The following is a 17,703-nucleotide window of genomic DNA, read 5'->3' on the forward strand; positions in this document are numbered from 1 at the left end:
AAATTATAGGGAATGAGTTTCTTAGGACTCATTTATGTTAGTCTTGTAGTCGTATTTGTGCTTAAAGCATATTCTGGGTCTGGATGCAATTTGCGTCAATAATGAAGAAAGCATGCGTAAAACTCTTGTATCTCTCTTCCTCTTTCTGACTGTTGCAACCTCATAAAGCATTTAAATGAAACCTAGGATGGATGCTCTTGAGCTCTGAGCTAAAGGGAAAACATTTTTTGCATACTTGTTTGAGATATAACAGGAAATATTTTTGGCTAATATTTAAAATTTCTCAAATTGTGTGTATCAGACTTAGACTTACAGAAGTATTTTGTAAAATACGTTTTAGTATTGTTTTCTTGTACTATGGAAGAAAACCATTTTGTACGAATGAACATTGATATTCCATAAATGTCTGCTTGAAATGTATATTTTTTACATTGCTTGAGGAAGCGATGGGAAACTGAGGATTGAGAAATTCCCAGATTGTATATTGGATTCATGTAGCAATGTTTTGGTAACAGGGGAGCTTGGGGTGGCTTCTGTGAGAAGCTGCTAGAAGCTTCCCCATGTCCAACAGAGGCAATGCAGTTGGCTCCAAGATGGACCCACCATCCAAGGCAACAGTGGGAAGTGCCTTTAGGAGAGTATATTTAAGAAGGAGCTGACCATAACACCCATTTCCCATTCCCCTGCACTGCTGGAAGGAGAAGAAACCAGAGGAAATTAGGAGCAAAGTTGAACCTAAGAAGAAAGGAAGGTTGTGGGGAAGGTATTTTAAAGTTTAATTTTATTTGCTATTAGCCGACTGCAATTTGGTTGGTAATAAATAAAACTGATTTCCCCAAGTCGAGTCTGTTTTGCCCATGACAGTAACTGGTGAGTATTCTCTCCCTGTTCTTATGTCAAGCCACAAACCTTTCATTACGTTTTCTCTCCCCTGTCCAGCTGAGGAGGGCAGTGATAGAGTAGTTTTGGTGGGTGTTTGGTGTCCAGTCTCGGTCAGACCTCCACAGCTTGTCACAATCATGCAGAGACGTATTGCAATTAAACTTTGTTTTCTCCCTTCAGCTCAAATGGTAAGTTTGCAGGTCTTTCAGGGTAGACAAAACTGTTACCTAATATTGGACACAAACTGGACAAAACTATAACATATAAAGTAGTGTGCAATAAATAAACTTGTCATGGTGTTGCTAAATTTTTTTAATGGGTGGCTTAACTGAATAATTTCATAGTGTTTAAACAAGTTTTGTGGTTTGTGGCAATGGAAAAAAAAATTGGAGTTTATGATAGTTTATAATGCAAAAAAAAAAATACTCGGGTGCATTATCTGTATTTTAGCAGTAAGGATTTTTAACCGTATCCCTTCAGACAAGCCTTAACAAAAAAAAAAGCTTTTTCTTCTTCAGCTGCATAACTTGAGGAAATGGAACCTTTAAAACTTGAGGAAATGGAACCTTTAAAACTTAAAAGCGTTCATATCTTTTGAGCAGAAATAGACTTGTGTAAAATGCAGCTCCCTTTGAAAGAGTTGGCCCATATAAAATTTGTTTTCAATTGATCAAATCTTTTCAAACATGTCTCAGAAAGCCTTTAATCTGAGCTATATCTTTCTCTCCCATCACCTAAGAAGATACATAGATGTATCTTAGGCATTTTGCTCTTAGGGTCAAATTTCACATTGCATCTCAAAATCTGGACAACTAACCTTTTTGAGAGAAGGCAAACATTCCAAATAACATTTGTTATGAGCCACCAACAGGTGATATGTCAGTAGCATTTGGTTTCAAAATTCCATACTCAGCTTTGCTAATCAATTGATACTACTGAACCAATGTCCCCAAAGACTTTGTCGTCTGCATCAGCAAAATTTCCTTGGAGCATTTCCCAAGAAGCAGGATGAGAATCAATGTACTGTGAAAAAAAGCATATACTATGGCTTTAAGTATAAAACTTCTCAGACTTAGAAACTGGAAGAGACTGATTACTGTGTGACTAATGGAGAAGGGAAAAAAAAAGGCAAAGGACAGAAATCTAAATGTCAAAAGTGCAAAGCTAGAGCAAATACACTTGAAAATAGCTGAAACCCTTTTGGATTAAGGAGGTTTTATGTGACCTTATATGACATTCAGGAGAAACAATTGTTATTCAAGAATGATGAAGAACTGGCTGGAAGTGCTCAGAGTTAGTCCTCGAGGACCTGACTTGCTGTCAACAGATAAAGGTAGTTTGGCAGATAATATAAACCCTTGTAAGCCAGTAGCTGATGACAAGTGCTTCTTACTGCTCAGCTGCAGAAAGATGGAGCTTGCTTTCTTCTTGCTGATTTTACTTGCACATCTCACTGAAATGTTTGAAGGATTATGTTCTCTTGTACTTTTTTTAGTCACACTTTGAGGTGGTTGATCCAAGCAAGTAGAAGTATTGCCAGAACTCTAATATTTTACCCTGGTCCATAAATCAAATATTTATGGTTTAAACTTTTCCGCAGGGAGTTTCTTCCTTTTCAGAAACATCATTCACCACTGAATCCATGTTTCTCAATCTGGTTTATAAATCTCTAGAAAACTTGGCCTTTCAATTGTCATGAAGCCTGAAAGCAGAGGGATTCTGACAGTATTCCAGGGTACTGGAATTTTGATCTTCATATCACTTTTAAATTAAAAATGCAGCTATAAGAATTGTGTCTACAAGATGACAGAAATGCCTCTCAATGTGTATGAAATTGGATGAAAGAGTGTCTTAAAAATACTAAAATTAATTCTTTGGGGAGAAAATTAGAGTGACAGAAATTTTGTAAGCATCAGTATTTATCATCCCTTTGATTTTCACAAGTGAAAATTTAAGCACAATTCCAGTTAAAATACTAGATAATCATTTGTCTTATTTCCCCCAGTGTCAATGAAATATTTAGCACAAATGTGTGAGTATTGTGTCTTCCCTGAGGCACAGAAAGTTTATGGACAGTTCTACTTGTGAATCAAGGTGTTGACTATATTGCCTTGCTGTCTAAGCAGACAACTTTGTGAATCAAATGACTGTTTCTCTTCACCTTTCCTGCTGCCACCTCATGTAGTTTTCACATGATGCTATATCATTAGGTTGCTGATCAAATGTTGCACTGAAAATCAACAGCTTAAATTCCTTGTGGGAGGAATTCCTGTAGAAGGGGGGTTGGAACTGGATGATCGTAAGGTCTTTTCCAACCCAAACCATTCTATGATTATGGCACTGTTATCATAGAGGAATGCTTTCAAGTTTGCATTTGCCAGGAAACAACGTTATTTGGGAAAACTATCAATACTGCTGAAGCTACTGAATATACTGATAAAATTCTTTATCAGTTCTTAATAATCCCCTATTTGCTTAGTCTATAACTCTCTCACCATACTTTCAAAAAGCCAACAACGAAGATTAGCCATGAGATTCATCATAGATGATATTAGGCACCATCTTGGAATGTAACGCATCAAGTAGCAGAACAGGCTTATACCTATTATTTCTCTGATCTATCTGCATAGAGATGTATTGACATTTTAGATCCTTGATAAATCACTGGAAATTAATAACTTCTTTTTTTTTTTCCTTTTCTCTGATTATCTGTTTATTTCCTCCCTCTCTTTTCCCACATAAAGCTTCATATTTCCAACTCTGCAAAATCTCAAGATATAAAAACTTAGGGATTCAGGAGTGAACATTTCCCACATCATGGAATAGAGGATGAGGATTACTGAAATAAAATAAAGAATATGAGGCTCTGCAGCGACCTATGAGACAGAAGTATAGGCTGTGAAGATGAGCAAAATGCAGGGGATGAGTGAAGATCAAAGGTTCGTGGTTAAGTGCATTATCCTAGGGACATCACACAAAATAGTATATAATCAAATTATTAGATGCATGGCTAGAAAGGTCTTCAAAAATATTGTCTTTTACTGTCTTGAGTATTTGTTTACCGTATTTGGCTTAATATGTGTGATTTACTGAAAATTAAGCACTCTTAAATTACTGATACCATCAAGACTCTCTATTTTACATGAGTTAGTGTGTGCTTACCTGCATGTTAGAACTCCACACTTTATTGATAAAAACTAGAAATTACTACAGAAATAAATGGCACATAATTTTCAGTGAACACTAGAAGTACATGAAGAATTGTTCAAGCTGTATATGAGAACCCCCTGAACAAGGCCGACAGATGGCTGGTGATATCCTGTAGGGAAATGTACAGTGCAAGGAGGAATAACAATCCTTCTTAGAAAATAAAGGTCACAAGTGATAGTAAATGCCAATAAATCATCAGGGATTTATCTGAGAGCCTATTGGGCCAGTAAAACCTCAACAGGCTCATATATTTCTTTAACTGTATAAAAGGATTCAGGGAATATAAGGGCTTGTGAGTAGAGAAAGAACTTTTTAGCTTAAGCCAGTTGTTGCTACTTCTAGGAGAGTATATTAGTTTTGGGTAGTTATGCTTTTGAGCCATTGACTTGATTGCCAGCACAGTTGATTTTTTTCAAATTCAAAGTCAATAGAAGCTAAGGCACTAAGAATTTAATGAGTTCAGTTGCTGTATTTTCATATATGGATAGTGCTATGGGTAAATAAAATATATTTCTGGAAATGTATATTTTAAATGAACATATATTTAAGAATGTTCTATGTTTAACAGTGATTGATTGAACTACCCAGTGACCAGAAGCTTACCTTTCTCTTCCACTTTATCCTTTTTGTTTCATATAAAGAGTTCTGAAAGTAATTCTGTCGAGTTTTTGTTTCTTAAATGGAAGTGGTGATTGCTCCAGGTTCTGAATAATGGATGTTCATGTAGTAGGAGTTATTTTTATGAACAAGTTATCTCTAAGTACAACTGGCACACACTCACTTTTAGGAGTATGTTCAGAAGGCAGAAATGGAAATAAAGTCACTGTATTGATGCAGCTGGATAAGTGTTAAGGCACATCAGCAGGAGAAAGTATAGCAGAAGTTACCACAACCATTAACTATTCTGTACATGGAGAAATACAGATTTTGAGCCACCATCTCTGCCAATCTAACACTTAATTGACCTACTAACTCATTTATTTCAGCTATTATAGTTGATTTGGGAGATATAAGATTAACTGATGTGTAGCCCATGCTCCTGCTCATGTTTGCAATATGCAGAGATTTACAGAATTAAAAATAAATTACAGAATGCATGGTATAATAATACTGGCAACTCATTTGATTTGCCATACTCACCTGTATTTGGAATTTGGTTCTATTATTCTGTATTTCTGTTAAACATCAGCTTGTTTGTGCTTGAAAATATTTCCCTCTGCCTTACCAATTATAATTCACTGCTTCTGAAAATACGCGTTTTTTTTTTTTTTTGTTAGCATGAAGTTGCTTCCTTTATGCTTGCAGTGAGTGCCTGTACTTGTAAAAAGCCAGCATGATGCACCTGCACTGTGGAAACAACTTGTTCCCATGGCTGTCATCAGAAATAGGATCAGTATTATAATCCATTGCTGCTGATGGAGATCTTTGTATTTCTAATTTTTATATAAACTGTGTAGGCTGCCTTAATTTGAGGAATTGCATAACACCATCATAGATAAGCTTATCAATACTTTCCTTTCAAAATCAAATCTGTCTATATAGTTTGTTGATATTGCAATATAACTAACCCATCCATTGAGACCACGCTTCAAGATGAATTTTAGCAATATGAGAATTAGCATACATGAAAATTACAGACAGATAGCTAACAACAAGTTGAACAATAAAAAAATCCCACAAACAGACAAGGGTTAAATTCAGTGAGTTCTGCATGTCTGTAAAAATCCTGACCTCTATAGAAATATTTTTATAAATGTATATATAATATATATTATATATTTAGATTTATTTTTCCAGATGTAAGATTTTAATCCACTATGCTTTTTGTGGTTTAGCAGTCTGTTACGTGTTTACTTGAGAAACCCTAAGAAAACATAGTTCCTGGTATTATGAAAATACAGTGATATATTATACTTTAATATTACTATTCATCTGGTTCCTTCTATTCTTTAGCAAATGAGAGTTACTTCTAACACAACATGGCTAGGATTCTGTATTAGCAGTAGTTGATAGCATTAGATGAGTCTATAATTCTTTAGCACTGGCATTAACAGGAAATCCTGACATGCTTGTAGCCTTACAGATTTGGGCTGTGGAAAGTTTAGCTTTGTAACAAAGTTTGTAAAAAATAAATAGGGAAGCTAGAACCATGTTTAGCATAATGCTTTTTCTGGAATACTGCCAGCATGACTGGGATGATCAGTCACGAGGTTATTACAGCAATTATACAAGGCTATAGATCTAGTATAGTGCACACTTTACATAACTAATAAAAAAAATCAAAATAGAAAGGGGTGAGAAAAATAAGGAAAAGTCATTAACTGTATTTTGGTCAAATGCAGCACTCACATTTGATGATACAGCCTCCAGTTCCTTATTCTCTTTGTCATGTGTCCTTCACACTAGATGTAAGTAGTTTATGAAGACAATGTGTGGACATCATTCGACTCTTGATGTTCAGGCACTTCTGCAGGCCAGGTGGAATCTGCAGTTTGGTAAAATTTTCCATGAAGAAAATATTTAATCTTATGGTATGGATTCTAAATGTGTATCTAGAAGAAATATCTCTAGCTTGTTAATATTGTCTCCATTTTTTTATTTACACTTGATTGGGATGGGCTTGGTTTTGTTTGCTAGTTGGGCTTTTTAAAATATTATATTTGTTAGACTAGGCACCATTGATTTGTGGGAATGTCTGTAGCTAAAGCTTACAAATTTCTAACAGCTAAAGCTTCATTTCAGTTTGTAAGGAGAACAATGATTGTTAGGCTCAGAGTAAATGCATTGATGTTTTTGAAAATGTGATCTGATACCAAATTCCAGATAATGCTAAATGGAATATTTGATGGCATATTCACAGAGAGCTCAAGGAATCAGTAGACTTGTATTTTTCAATTGTTTGGGGTTTGGTTTTTCTTTCGTTTCTTTTTTTAGGGAAGGCCTCTTCTACCAGTATTATAGTCATGTTGTGCCCAATCCAACGAGGTCTGCTAATCTGAACATGGTGAGACACTGGCACAGATTGCCCAGAGAAGTGGTGGCTGCCCCATCCCTGGCAGTGTTCAAGGCCAGGTTGGACTGGGCTTAGAGCAACCTGGTCTAGTGGAAGGTGTGCCTGCCTGTTGCAGGGGGTTGGTATTGGATAAGCTTTAAGGTCTCTTCCAACCCAAACCAGTCTTGAGCTAAACTGGGAAAAGTAAGAAAAATGAATAATAAGATTTGACCTGAGGAATGTTAGTTCATTGTTGAAAGGGATTTTATTGAATTAGCAGTATCTGTCTTGTAGAGTTTCATATCAGGAGTTACTTAGGCAGATTAGACATTATCTTTTTGGCGCTTTAAGGAAGTGTCCTCTCATTGAATTAGAGGGCCTTCAATCATCTAGCCTCCAGTGATACAGGAAAATAAGGACTGACTGCAAAACTGAGTGTAATTACATGGGGGCTGTGTGCACATGGAACAGTGGTTTAATGTTAGCAGTCCTTTCAGATTAACAAGCAGGTATGATCATAAGGAAGAAAGGAATGGTTGCTGTCAGCTTTGGCATCTGCATGTTCTTACGTGTTAGATGTATGTAGATGTTAGATGGTATATTGATTTTGTCAATGTAAACCAAGAATTTCGTTTCCAGAACACATTCATTTAGCTTAACAAGCAACCTGTAGCTCTTAAATGCGTTTATGTCTTTTCAAGTCACATGAATGCAGGATTTAAGCCCACTACACTTCCCTAAAACTGTGGGTATGCAATTCATTGACAGTTAAAAGTTCCTGTATTTAGAGTAATGGAGAATCAGGATGTTCCAAAAGAAAAGACAAAGCATGATAGGAAAAGAACAAAACTGCAGGTTTTGTCATGGTGCAACCTGTGTAATGGCTTTTAGATGTCATGCTGTCAAAGTAGATCTAAGTGTAAGGAAGAGGGAGACAAATGTAGTAATATCTTGTCTAGGGCTAATCAGTCTGTTTCATTTGCCTGAGGTATCTACCATCCTATTCCCATTTCTGTCATTCCAGAGAGCTTAGAAGGTTTCTTCCTCTCAGCTTCATGCTGTGGATGTAAAGTATTTTTGGCTTACAGTTCCTGCCTTATATAAATAAAAATGAATTTTTATTTTAGAAACTCCTAGATTCTGCACACTAGAAAAAGAAATTTCCCTCCTTTCTCCAATGCTGTTCCTTAGAAAGATGGAATCTTTGACAAGAAAAATTGATTTAATGCTACTTGATTTAGAAAAGGTTTGCATCACTTTAAAATGTTCATGTTACTTCATTTCTTTGAAGAGTGTGGAGAACAGAAAACTGTGTAATATTTTATTCTACTTTTAGTTTTCTTTGCCTTCAGATATGAGAAGGAATTTCCTTTCAGCCATAGTGCTGCTCTGTTATTTTGTGGTGGAAGATATCACTAACATAAAAACATGTGTTTTGAGAAACTCATTTACTCTGCAGCAGGGATCACAACTTTTTTGATCTTGTGAGCTACAGTGCCAAAATCTTCATATGGCTGAGAGCTGCAAGATGTATAATGTATACTTCAGAAAACTAGCATTAACAGAGTAGTTCATAGGTGGAGGGTGAAAACAGCTTCTTAGGGAGTTTCTGTTCCTTGTTAAGTGATGTAGCTCAGTCTGGTGAGGCGACTGGACTCCTGAGCAACCCTGTAATGTTAACGCCTTCCACAGAGATGTATATTGCTTAGCAGCACCCACACCATGACATGCCTGTATGCTCTCTGTGAACAGGAGAGAAATTGTGGTTTTGATGTATTTAATGGTCCTCTAGAGAGGTAACTGTGTGTGCCAAACAAGTGTAAAGGCTGCTAGGCTTTTAGTTTAGATCATCTGTCTGATTTTTAGATAGCTAAAGTCAGGTGAAATAAATCCTAATTCAGTACCCACTATCATCTCAGTTTGCTCAGTGGAATCCTTCCTACTGCCAGCCCTGAGGGAAAACCACTGTACAATCGGCATATAATAGGAACAAATAAAAAGTTAGTGGGGTAGGTAAGTACAAATATTTTTTTTAAGGAATGTCATGAGGAGTTTTGAAAACTTCTGAAAATAAGAATAGCTTTCCTGAAGTCAGCAGAGCAGCATAGATTTAAGCCATCTGAAAATTTACTCCATGCATTATTAAACCAGAGAGTATTTGTAATTGAAGATGTTTGTAATTAAAAATGCAAATTAAATGTACTTTCTAAGTTTTAAAAACTACATTTTTTTTATAACTAAAAATGTTGGCTTGACTGTGGTTTCATTGTGCAGATGGGATTGACATCAAGTTTTCCAGGACACTTCCCCTTCAGCAAATGCATTTCAGACCTGTTCTCACCTTACTATGCCCACTGAATTATTCTTTTTTGCTACTGTTGTCAAGAATGGTGCCAGTTTTAGTTTGGTGATTTTTCTGAACCTCAGTCTGCTGTGCACTGTGCTGAGATCCACCAAACTTACTTCAAAAAACAAGTGAGAACATCCCCCCCTCTTTACTCCTCCACACACTGCTCTTAATATAGTGACTGCATTCACATCAAAGCTGTCAGAAGGTTTCTGTGATCTCATTAGCTATACTTATTTCTACCTACAGAATAAATGAATCATCAACTGAAACAGCACTGAAGACCAACTGGTAAGACTCACATGGCTATATGTATATCCTCACTGAGAATAGAAATCTTCTTGAGTCTGTACATGCAGGTTGTTAAAAATGCGAGCTTTGCAGACCTGAAAAAGATTAAGTAATTTCTGAGATTAACTTAGTTCTAAAGCCTTTATCATGCAAACAAAATTGTTAAATGTTTTAATAAGTAGTTTCATAATTTCATATAGCATATGAAAAAAAAAAAACAACCACCTTTCTGTTTATAGCACAACTGGAGGAAGTGAACTGAAAGTATAATTTGATGCTTGTGTTTCTTATTTTTTTGTCTTTGTTTTCATTTAGGTAGTTAAAATACAGAGTAATTTCATTTTATGGCCATGTAAAGTAAATTAGATAGGTGGTACCCAATAGGAAATAGCTGAGTTGATTCAGCCAATTTAAATGCTTCAGAATATAAACGTGCACTGTAGGGGACTGAAATCAGGTTAAATGGGTAAATGAAGTGAGATTGGACATGGCTAGAAGCTAGGTGTTAAATAAGTGATGTAGGGATATTGGTGGTGGATGATAGCAGGTTTAGGACTTGCATAGTGAAAAATAAAAAAGATTCTGATGTCAATCTGACTGGTTGATCATACTTTTGAAGATAATTTTAGAAGCTAGTAGGAGGAGTTGACTGGAAACTTGAATCTGTAACAACCAGCAGCCATTTCTAAAGGATCTGGGTAATACTGAGTGTGTCTGTCAGCAAGCTGAGGCAGGTACACCTCTGAAATTTGAGGGGTCTTATTCAGTCTTCATGATTGTGAGAGAAAAGACAGAGAATTCAGAGCATATTATTTGGACAAGGAATTCTGATTCTGTATTCTCTTTATTGTTAAGGGGAAAGAATTCTACAGGCTCGTCAAAGTGAGATTTATTCAGCTGATAAGAAGTATAAAGTAAGGTAAAACATATACATCCTCTCCTCCTCGTTCAGTGAAATGGACACACAGTCTAAAAACATTCTTAGTGCAGAGGAGCTTCATGTGTCATTGCCACACACAACTCCTCTATGCCTGTGCAGAACCAGTCTAGTGGAGTAAGTGAATGTCTGACCAATGAAAACAAGACAAGCAAATTCATATTCTGAATGAAGGAGAAACAGCTTTGCCTGGCATAGCTTGGTCAGGAGTTTTTTCTGAGTCTGCCTCATTTCCAGAAGCAAAAACAATAAATCTGAATTGGGATTAAGAATTGCAACCTACCAAAATGAAACTTCAGTATTTCCAGAATTCAGTGCTCCATGAATCCCCTTTATAACTCCATTTTGGTGTTATAAAATTCTTACAAATGGAGGAATGACTTTTGTAGATAGTCACGTGTACACAGTAGTGTTGCTTGTGGTACTGTGGCAAATTTCCCAGACTGTCAGTTTGAGACCAAAGCACATTGCATCAAAATTGCATGTCCTTAATAGTCTCTCACTCTCACAATCATTCAGTCATTTCACCTTCATATCAGATGCTGGAAAACCTCTGTAGATATCCAAAGGACAATTGTTTACACATCAAGCTATGTTGTTCTAAGGCAAAAAGGAAAAGCTACTAAGGACCAACAACTGATGTAACTCAAAAGACAAAAATGGCTATGTTATAACCAAACCTTATGAGACAAGGAAACATTCTTCTCAGGAAAGCTGGCTGAATCTTACAAAGATTTACATTAACAGTGACCTTTGGAAATCTGGCATTTCACTATCATGAACTGGAGTAATAGATTATGTGATACAGTACAGCTGATTTAGCTGATTCTGTTCGCTACCAATCTGCATGTCTGTATGTCTGCATCAGGAAACTAAGGAGTTCAGTGCAAAGGCTTTGAATATCATGCAGCCAGCTTGTGTCCAATAAGGCTGCCTGCGTTTGAAGAACAGTCATGAAGGAGTTGATTTGCCTCCCTGACAAAGGCAAATGAAGAAGGCAACAGGACTGGCTTCAGGATAGGAAGAAAAAGAGAGTGTGGGAGCAGCCTTGTGATAGGGAGCATCAAATACCAGCACTGAACTTGCCAGCAGTTCATTTTACAGTGATGGTCAGCCCTTGTGATGTTGTCAGGAAGTATGCCATCAGTAGCAAGTAATGGAGTGGAACAAGCAGAGGCTCTCAATCTTACTCCCTGCAAATGTGCAGCATGAGTTACACATGACCTCAAAGTGCCAGGGACAGCAGCACTTCCCTTCTCTTCACAAATGTCTAAGTAACAGCAAATAATATTGCCCAGAAGTGCTTCTAGGTGTCTGCCAACGAATCCCTTCCAAAGACTCAGGTTGTGAGATGCAGACGGGGCATCAGACAATTAGTTATACCCAAGTTAGCGGGAAAGCTGTAAGCAAAAGCAATGCTTTTTCTTTTCCCTTTCCTTGGAAAGGGAGCTGCTTCAAATCTCATCAACTCCTTACATATGGGAATAGGGAAAGGAGCTATGTCTTATCTCCTCTCTGTTCATACATAGAGGAACAAGAGTTCAAGTGCTTAGATAGCATTAGGTAGATAAGCCTACGAAACTGAAGTTACGAATGTGCTGCTACTTCCATGTATCATAGGGACGCTGTGATAGGAAAAAGAATATACAGATGAACTCTTTATCAAGCACTGATTTTTTTTTTGTTTTTTTTTTTTCCCAGGTGATAAGTATGTTTAACTTTCAGGAAAAGTGATTTTATATGCAAACAAATGACTTAATGGTTATGTCATTGCCACAGATTCTGAAATCTGTCAGATGACAACCCTTTTACTTTAGTTCTTGTCTATAAAATGAAAGAATGATATACAGATGCTGCCCATTTACAGTGCGAGCTTTGCAAAGAAGTCCTTGCCAGAAAAAGATCCTTTATAATATAGATATTACTTTTAATAGATATTATATACTTACTTTTTATAATATAGATATTCATTATAGATGCATTATAACATTGATATAGATACAGAACAAGATACATTATCACATATGAATGGAATGGAACAGAATAGAGTATATCCTTCCTTTGCTTTCCTTCATTTTCCACCAAATTTACAAAGTCTTGCATTTAGATATAGCGTGGAAATACTTGTTTTTCTTATTGTCTAGTTGGTCTGACTTATCTTTTTCTTATTTATCCTACACCTAACTGTTTTAACATAAGCCGAGTGGCTTATGTTAAAACAGAAACATAGCGTGAGAGACAGTCTCAACCAATACAAAGCAGTGTAGCTCCTTTGGAGACTGAGAAATCTGGTCATTAGTATCATGAAGAGTTACTGGGTTTTGATTTCCAGGAGAGCTAACAGAGCACGCACATCTCCAGGTAAAGTAAATGGAAGAGATAGGCTCAGAATCCCTGAAAATCAGGTCTGTGGTTTCTAATAGGTCATAGGAATTTATAAACAAGGGATTAAATTCTGGTATATATTACAGTCTGCAAGCCCAATGACCTAGCCACAGTTACATGGCATAATTCAGCTTATGGGGAATCTTGGTGTTTTTTTTTTTTTTTACTTTCTTGTTTTATTCTGAAAACATGTTTGCTTCCAGATACATTTTCTGTGTTACAATCCAGTGTTGTTTAAAATGTCCAGGTTTTTGAAAATGTGTTGATGCCTGTGGCAGAGAAACATATTCCCCTGCGGCAGGTGGGAGGGACTGGGCAATGCCTATGTAATATTTTTGAAAACTGTGATCTTTGCTGCAGGGATCCACTGAAGCTTTAAATAACAATTCCCTTCCAGTAGGGAGCAGACAAATGCTAAGAAACTATTTTGGAGCTTATATTCTTTCTAGTTCAGGCAAGTAGTCAGGTCCGATTGAATTTTGCCAGTGCAAATTTGCATGCTGCCCATGAAGATGACAGAAGAATAATGATTTTGTCCAGCTTCAAGGAATTCTCACACACATTGGGGTTCCTGCTGATTCACTGTACAGATTATCACTAAAATTGAAGCTCTGTGCTGAAACCAGTTTGTAAATTGTCTTTTTATGTAACTGTAACAAACATACTGTGTATGTTTGCATGGACAGGGAAAAAAGGAAGCATGGGACAAAAAGTCAAAAACCTGAAGTAATGTAAACTTTTGTTACACTTGACATTTGAGTATTTCCACTGAGTTCTTTGTGTAGAAGTCCATTCCTGGGCATTACTGTCACTTCTGCTTTCACGATGGAACATTAACTCTATTCTCATTGCTCACATCTAGCAATGATCAGATGAAGCGTGGCATATTCAAGCTGATAACCTATAATTTGTTTTCTTTTAAATACAGACATATACATATATTTCAGTACCATCCTTTTCCTGCTGGCTTCTTTTGTTAAAATGCTGGTTCCTCCATGTAGAAGAACCAGAACAAATAAAAAAGAAGCCCAAACAACAAAATGGGGTTGTGGTTTGGTTTTGGTGTTGTTTTTTGTTGTTGTTGTTGTTGTTGTTGTTTTGGTTTTTGGTTGTTTTTTTTTTTACTTTTCTGGCAAGCTATTTAAAAATGTGCTTGTGAAATAATATGACTGTTCCATCATGTTGGATCTTAAAAGGCCATAAGTTAGCTCAAGCATCACATATGTTATCTGCTATGCAAGTTATTCTGTCTTTAAAGAGTGAATTTAGGGGGAAAAGGAGTTACAGGATGGATGTACCTCTGTAGTTGTGGTTTTAGGGGTTGCCTTACCTTGGGAAGTAAGAGTGATGAAACAAGCTACTCCACTGATCTTCCATTTCTGGAGATAATAACCATAGTCTGAGGTGCCTGGAAGTGTTTAAGGCCAGGTTGGACAGGGCTTGGAGCAACCTGGTCTAGTGGAAGGTGTCCCTCCCCATGGCAGGAGGTTGGAACTAGATGAACTTTAAGGTCCCTTCAACCCAAACCGTTCTGTGATCCTATGATATCTACTGAGATAGCCTGTTGCCAAGATGAATTTTCTAAATGCTGCAGCCCATTGAAAACTGTGGAAATTATCTTTTGTAAAACTGCTGGTGCAGCAGCTTGAAAGGAATGTGCATTGTAGGACTATCTGGTGTAGGCAGAGGGGCTGTGTAAACAGGGAAACTGGAGACTGAAACAATAGGAAAGCTGTGTATCTGGGATGCAGTGCGATCTTTTAATTACAGAATTCTACAAGGTTTAAATTTTCATAACTTTCTAGTTATGGAATAACTTCTGTTATTATATGAACAGTTCTGTTAATAACTCTTATTAACTTTAGGGTGATCTGAGCTGGGGTGCTAGGATAGAAAGTTTGGTTCTGTATGCTTTTTAAGTGTTACGGTTTTTAGTGTCTAATAGGGCTATCATATAGGTGGTAACCTAACTATCATAGAGGGGAGTGAGAGTCTAGTAGGCAAAGCAAAGAGGAATGTGATAGGGGAAGAGGGGTAGAAAGAAAAGTATGGAGATTGTAAAATGGGAGTGATTACAACAGTGATTACTGTATTACAGCTTTTGAAGTGTTAATTTTCTGTTATCCCTGCAGTCCCACCTACTCTCCACAAGAAGAGAGGTCAAAACTAAACCAGGTTATACAAAGAGTCGTTGGGGCAAGTGAGATTTAAGCCATTGACTCCAAGGCTTGACGTTGCAGTGTTTAGTATGTTGAAATATAGTGAATTAAGTAAGAGAAGGTGGAAGAATCTCCCATTTGTATTTATGCTGTATGTCTTCACCTGAGCATTGGTTGCTAGGTGGCTTTGAAAAGAAAAGCTGCAGGTTTGCTGCAAACTCCCATATCTGAAGTCAGTAACTCACTAGGAATGTCTTATGCCCACATATGATCATTCATTTTCAGATCTGTGTGCAGATCTGTGGCATTTTCAGATTTGGAGGCAGCCAAGTGCATGAACTTCACTAATTTCCATATAGAGTGTGGGAAATCATCCATCCTGTTTTACATTAAAATTCAAGGTTCATACAGCACACCTTCCAAATAGCACTGCTGCAAATTAAACTCACTTATACATTAGGAAAGCTGCCAATGCAATCATAATAGAAAGCTGAAGTGCTGAAATGATAAAGTTCTTATGCTGTCTTCTTTGGCATATCTTCAGCACCCTACTTTGATTCAAACATCATACCCCATTTGGTCAGACTCTTGAGAGTAATAAAATACTGTGCATTAGAAACCTGATTTGTAAAGAGAGGATGTGAGGTGCTCTAGGAGTTTGGGTCAGCTCTTTCATATCATGCATATTACAGCAGTGGAAATTTGGGTGTTATGCATGTGTACATTTGAATGAAGTGCTTCCTAGCAGTTACTCTTCAATAAATGTCATAGAAATGTAGTGATTGATTGGACATTTGCCAGACTGAACAGCAGCAAGTCCCCCATTCTCATCTGCTGGATTAAGCACGTTGAGTTACTTTAATCATGAGGCGACGTTATCTGTGTCAAAATCATGTAGCATGTCATTTTTCTGTGCACTCAGACTGATTGATTAGTTGACAGTCGTTGTAAATGTATTTCTGTTAAATAGTTCGTGGAACTGATTGCTTTTGAAAGGGTTTTGGTTGTTTTTTCATTGGAAAAGGTCATTAATCCCAATGACACTTCTGAAAGGAACTGTTGCTTTCGGCATTTTATTTTTGCTTCAACATTTTCCATACATATACTGTGCATTCTTTTTTATTGGAAATTTTATGAAAACATTTATTGGTATTTCTAATTTGTGGCTGATCTACTATTTGGTGAATTATACAGAATATTTTGATGACTTCCTAAAAATCTCACAAATACATAAAAGTGCAAAAAAGACATAGCTTACAAGCATAGTAACATGAAAATGGTATTTTATAATGTCTAGAGCATGTCTTACTAATTTTATTTTTAAATTTTCTAATGCTTTTTAATGCTAGAAAGCATGTTTTCCTCAGCAGTAAGTTCAATTTAAAAACAGTATTTGGAGGTGCTCCATTTAAATTTCATAGGAATTTGTTAAACAGACACTGTGTTTTGCCTTCGAGTTGTAAGGATTTTTTTTGTTGATGTGGTGGGCCTTTTGAAATATGCATAGCTATCTATAAGCACGTATATATAAATGTATGTACACTGAGGTCATGACTTGTTATTAAAGGACAGATAAATAATGAAAATAACATAAAACTTGCCCTTTTTTTTTTTTACCCCTGATTCATAGCTGGAGTCAATAATACAAAAATATCTATTTTTATAAATAAGATAAATTATTCTTTAGACAAAGCTATATTCAAAAGTGTGACAGCTTTCTTTAAGCACAGATTGGCTGTATCATTCAACAGTGAAAAACAGGGGGTAATCTTGTCCTGAATAATTGCTATAGTTTGAAATCCAGTAGTAAAGTACGGCAAGAGGGGGCATCTACTAGGGATTTGGGTATAACCTGGGGACTTGCCAGCAGGAGGTTGTGGAAGAAAAAGGGAACCTGAGCACTGCTGACAGTGTTAGGTAGCAGGGAAGGGACAAAAGAGCTTCTAGAAAGCATTGAGTATTATTAGCAGCTTTAGAGAAGTATTAGTGCTATTGTTTAATAAGCACTATGTAGTGTGATGTATCAGATACTATTCTAACAAGAAATAATGTGGTTTGGAGCATGATCAGAGTAGGAAGAGCTGCAGTGCATTTCACAAAACATGGGAAGACCTGGCGTACGTAGTGTACAGCTGAAATTGAGAGATGAAATGATTTTCTATAAATATATTGGAGGTGAAAAATGCTTCTGTGAAAACATGAGATTAAAACCATAAAAAATATTTACTGGTCATAAATAAATTAAGAGTACATTTGAAAGGAGGGCTGCAATATGATGTGAAGTGAGGTTTCTAAAATTATTTCTCATAAAAGAATATATTTAGTGGTTTTAAGGTGAAGCTTGAAATAAGCCTATGAAAAGGGTTATATATATATATGTCCAAGAATTCCTGGTGTAAGAAGTCTGAACATCTGAACATATTCATACCTCATACTCCAGTATATCTAAAGGGCATTGATAATAGTCTTGGCAGCTTCTAATTTGCATTTTTGTTTGTTT

General features: G+C 36.5%; 1 protein-coding gene and 1 long non-coding RNA gene across 3 annotated transcripts in view; one reads left to right on the forward strand and one right to left on the reverse strand.

Moving 5' to 3' along the window:
• Positions 1-17,703, forward strand: part of LOC133269145 (leucine-rich repeat-containing protein 4C) — a 572,086-nt gene that overhangs the window by 322,798 nt on the left and 231,585 nt on the right. The window lies entirely within an intron of this gene.
• The window catches only part of LOC133269147 (uncharacterized), a 356,317-nt gene that overhangs the window by 156,060 nt on the left and 182,554 nt on the right, over positions 1-17,703 (reverse strand). The gene's annotated exons all lie outside the window — the stretch shown is intronic.

This window comes from Pezoporus flaviventris, unplaced genomic scaffold (genome assembly GCF_033815535.1).
Source record: "Pezoporus flaviventris isolate CSIRO_AGI_PZ_B2104156 unplaced genomic scaffold, CSIRO_AGI_Pfla_v1 ptg000014l, whole genome shotgun sequence".
NCBI lineage: Eukaryota > Metazoa > Chordata > Aves > Psittaciformes > Psittacidae > Pezoporus > Pezoporus flaviventris.